We start from the raw sequence: 5,268 nt of genomic DNA on the forward strand, positions 1-5,268 counted from the left end.
TCCTGAGGCGGGACATAAGTGGGGTAGGTCATTCCGTGATGTGGTTCAAAATGTGAGTACGAAGGAGCCTGAGAAACGGGAGGTCATTGAGCTCCCTCCTTTAATCACGGAGATGAAAAAGAATAACGAGAAATTATCTTTGGTAGGTGAAGCCAAGGATATTGATACTCTTAACGATCTTAATTATTTGCTGGATGAAGGTTTGGGTCTGAGTTACCTTGGTGGGCTTAAAGTTCTAATTCATTTTAAGAGCGCCATGGAGGCAGAAGAATTCTTGAGGAATGAAGTGGAGTCTTGGGAAAAATGGTTTTCAAGGTTGTATGTGTGGGACGGCATTCCACCAATCTTCGAAAGAGTGGCGTGGATCAAAATTCTAGGGGTTCCGGCTACGCTCTGGGATAGCAGTATTTTCAACAGGATTGGCGAAAGATGTGGAAGAATTCTTGTAAAATCTGATGCTTCCTCAGTGGATGGCAACTTGTCAGAAGAAAGAGTGGCGATCCTGGTTAATTCGGGTAAGCGTATTTCTGATGAATTCTTATTATCATGGAAGGAGCATAAAATCAGAATCTGGGTGGAAGAAATCTCAGGACAGTGGGTTCCGAATTTCCTTATGAAGAAGGACGACGAGGGATCACATGCTTTCAGCGAAGGTTCATCGGCGGAAGTAGAGGAGAGTAATGCAGATTCAGACGAGGTATCAAGTCAGGCCGGAGACGACAGTCCGGGGATCTCGCCGGAATTTGGGAGAATGAACAGTCAATCTAAGGGTAACTCGAATGGTCGCTGTGGGTCGTTTCGGTCTACGTGCATGGGAAATATGAGTCCCCTTGATGGAATTAATGCTGGACGTGATGATGTGTGCGATGTCCAAGATACGGCGGAACATGTCGGTGGCTGTTTTAATAATGTCAGTTTTGAAAAGGACAATGAGTTTGTGGAAGAGAGAGAAGCAAGGGATAAGGTGGACCCTACGGATTGTTTAGGTGAGATATCGAAGGATGGCAGTGTTAAGGAAAATGGGCCTGATGGGGATATTGAGGATCTTGGGCCTGAAGGGGATAAGGGGGATATTGGGCCTGATTACCACCGACCCAGCTATATTACCACAAGACCCAATCAATTTATGCCCAAACGGAATTTAGGTGCTCATGAATACGTTACCCCAGACCTAAATAATGCGGTGGGGATAGAAGAATCTTCTGATCCCTTCAATATAGAGGAAATCTTTAGACTGGAAGAAGTGTCTAAAGCAAAGGAAGGGGCTTCTTCGTGTAATCGGTTCAGGGGAGAAACTGAGGGTGACGATCTCTCTAAAGCTGATGGTGATGCAGGTATTGATCGGGAGGTTGCGGAAACGATGAAAGTCGGTATTGCTCTGGGAATTGATGTCCTTGGATTCGAGAATCACGTGCGTAAGCTGGTTAATGGGGAGTCGGCTAAAATGGTTGACCAATGAATTTTATTTCGATTAACATGAATGGAGTTTCCTCAATTGGTAAAGGCAATTGGGTGAGGATGTTGAAAAAGAAGTTGAAAGCGGATATTATTGGTCTTCAAGAGACCCATCGGTCGGGGATGACGGAAAGCAATTTTCGTAATTTTTGGGATAAGTCTAATCTGAAAGCGGCGGCGGTTGACTCTGTTGGCAGATCAGGAGGGTTGGCTCTGCTTTGGAACCCGGATCGGTTTTCGGAAGATGCCATTACGAAAAACCATCGGTTTCTTGTGGTTTCGGGATTTATTGCAGGAGTAGAAGATAGAGTGAATTTGATTAATATCCACGCGCCCAACGAAGCTAGAAATCGGAGAATTCTATGGGCTGACCTTCTGAATTTGATGTCTCAAACGGAAGGTATGTGGGTCCTTTTTGGTGATTTCAATGATGTCCGTGACGATCTCGAAAGGGTTAATTCTAACTTCGATCGGGGGGCTGCCCAGGCCTTTAATGACTTTATTGCCGATGCCGGGCTTTTCGAATTCGCCTTATCAGGAGGTAAGTTCACTTATATATCGGGGCATGTTAATGTTAAGTTCAGCAAACTTGATAGATTCCTGGTGTGTGCCTCGTTCCTCAACCGGTGGCCGAATGCTAGAGCCGAGGTTCATGACCGCGGGGCTTCGGACCATTGCCCTATATCCCTTACCTGTAATCCGTTGGATTATGGGCCTATTCCGTTTAAACTTTTTAATTCCTGGTTGGAGGACCAAAGGATGGATGTTATTGTTCAAAAGGCGTTGGATACTCCGTCTTTTGGCGGTAGGTATGATGAGTTGGTGGCTGGTATCCTAAAATCTATTAAAGCTGAGATCAAGAGGTGGAGAGCGGAAGTTAATTATTCTCAAGATAAAGAGCTGAAAGAGTTATCTGAAAAAATCAGGGAGATTGAAAATAGAGCGGTCTCCGGATCGGCCTCGGAAGATGATAAAAGGACTCGGGTTAATCTACGGGTCAAGTTACTAAAATTGGAGGGTGATAAATCTAAAAACCTTCAGCAAAAAGCCAGGGTCAATTGGCTGAGGTTCGGAGATGACAACACCTCGTTTTTCCATAATGCCTTGAAGGTGAACATTGCGTCAAGCAGGATTAATGGCCTTAGTTTTAATAACGCTTGGATTACCGACCCGGTAGAGCTAAAGAATCATATAAAAGGCTGGTTTAAAAAACAGTTTTCGGAGCCGATAAGAAGAAGACCGAAATTTAATGGTGGTGGACTTCCTTCTATCTCGGAGCAGCATCGGTTGATTCTCTGTGAAGGGTTCACTGAAAAGGAGGTTTGGGGAGCTATCAAATGTTGTGATGGGGGGAAAGCCCCCGGCCCAGACGGGTTTACCTTGAAATTTTTCAAAAAATATTGGAATATCCTTAAAATTGTTATTATGGGCGTCATGAGGGACTTCCATAGCATGGGCAACATAAGCAGAGGGTGCAATTCTTCGTTTGTGGCCTTAATTCCAAAGATAAATGATCCCCAATCTCTTGCTAATTTTCGGCCTATATCCCTTGTCGGGTCCATATACAAGATCATTTCAAAGGTGTTGTCCAATAGATTGAAAGGTGCCATCGGGGATTTAATTTCGCCTACTCAGTCGGCGTTTCTTGGCGGTAGGAATATTCTGGATAGCCCGTTAATTGTTAGCGAGACGGTAGCTTGGGCTAAAAAGAATAAACAAGATCTTTTCGTCTTTAAAGTAGACTTCGAGAAGGCCTACGATTCTATTAATTGGAAATTTCTCTTCTATTTAATGGAATGTATGTCATTTCCTGCCAAATGGGTTTGCTGGATTAAAGGGTGCCTGGATTCTGGAACAGGGTCGATTTTAGTCAATGGATCTCCTACGGAGGAATTCAAGTACAAGAGAGGTCTTAGACAGGGTGACCCCCTGTCCCCTTTTCTTTTTATTCTGGCTATGGAGATTGTTTCTTTATTTATGAAAAGGGTCATGGAAGCTGGATTGTTCCAGGGGATAAAATTACCGAATGATGGCCCAATGATCTCACATCTTTGCTACGCCGATGACGTCTTATTTTTAGGACGATGGTCGGATCAAAATGCGAGTACTTTATGTCGTCTTCTGAGATGGCTGAACTTAGTAACGGGTCTTAAGGTTAACTTCCAAAAAAGCAAGTTGTACGGGTTTGGAGTGGATGAGGCCGAACAGATGCGGCTAGCTAACATTCTTAAATGTGAAGTTGGTAAACTTCCGTTCTCCTATCTAGGCATCCCTATCGGGGTTAATATGAAACGTGCTAAATTTTGGGATCCGGTGATCAATAAATTTTCGGCTAAATTATCCAAGTGGAAGGCGAAGCTCCTTTCTCTTGCGGGTAGGGTAACTTTGGCCAAGTCGGTTCTGGGCAGCCTGCCTTCTTATTTTCTTTCGCTTTTCTTTGCCCCGAAGTGCGTGATTAATAAGATGGAGAAGATTCGTAGAGACTTTGTATGGGGTTTTTCTGATTCGTCTAAAAAAATGAGATGGATCAGGTGGGAAGGCCTTATGAACTCAAAAAAGAAAGGTGGGTTAGGTGTTGGAAGCATTAAAGATTTCAATATCGCGATGTTGACCAAATGGTGGTGGAGGTATAAATCTAATCCGAATCAGTTATGGGCTAAGGTAATTTACTCAATCCATAAGAACAACACCAATCTTTTGATCCCGTTGAAGAAATCTATCCCCGGGGTATGGAACGACATCGGTAAAATTGAAAAGGCCCTGGTCAAAGTTGGCATTGATATTAATCAGAATCTGGTTGAGGATAATGGAATTTGGAAGTGGCGTTCTGTTTCTGATGGTGGTTTCTCGGTCAAACAATTGCGGTTGGAGTTGGAGAACGGTCGGATTACGGATCCGGTGGTTGACCCGAAGCTGATTTGGGACAGTTGGGCCCCGGCTAAAGGGAACATTCTGCTGTGGAGGGCTCTTCTCGGCCGCGTTGCTTCTAGGGAAGGTCTGCTCCGTAGGGGGATGGTCGTGCCAGATGTGGACTGCCCGAGGTGTGGTTTGGTCGTGGAAAGTGCTAATCACATCTTCTTCGGTTGTCTTTGGGCTAAAAGCATTTGGTGGAATGTTTTGGTTTGGCTTAGAATTCGCTTTCCGATCCATTGTGAGTCGCTTGAAGATATGGTTAAGCATATTAAAGGCTGCCCGGGGAGCTATGTTTGGAAGCGGATGGTCTCGGTGGTTGTTATTGCCACTGTGTGGAGGATTTGGAGTGCTAGGAATACCAAAGTTTTTGATGATCTTTTTATTCCTATCACGAAGACCGTGGATCTAATCAAGGAAGACTCCTTTCTTTGGGTTTGCAATCGTGCGAAGAACAAGAATCCGGTGTGGGATAAATGGGTTTCTTTTGATATTATAGATCTTTTGTAACGGGTCTGCCCGGTTTTGCCTTTGTTCTGTCTTTGTTTGTTTTGGTTTGTTTTTTGTCTTCCCAGCTTCTGGCTGGCTCTTTATATTTATATATAAAGTGATTCGCCGTTCAAAAAAAAAAAAAAAAAAAAAAGAAACACACCTGTTCGCGAGGAGACATGTCTATTGATTTGCATCCATTAGTTTAGTATAAAAGGTCCTTAGATTTCATTTGTAAAAACAACTATATGTATTCAGAGATTCAAGTTAAATTCAAGTTCATTTTGTTTTATTCGATTGTTCTTGAGATCAAAGATCACGTTCTGGGCAACCATTAGTATCAGAAGCATCAGGCTCTAAGTATCACATGAGTTATTCGCGATCAGGTTTTATCATTCTAATTTTCAGTTCGGA

The sequence above is a fragment of the Helianthus annuus genome, chromosome 13 (assembly GCF_002127325.2).
Source record: "Helianthus annuus cultivar XRQ/B chromosome 13, HanXRQr2.0-SUNRISE, whole genome shotgun sequence".
Classification (NCBI taxonomy): domain Eukaryota; kingdom Viridiplantae; phylum Streptophyta; class Magnoliopsida; order Asterales; family Asteraceae; genus Helianthus; species Helianthus annuus.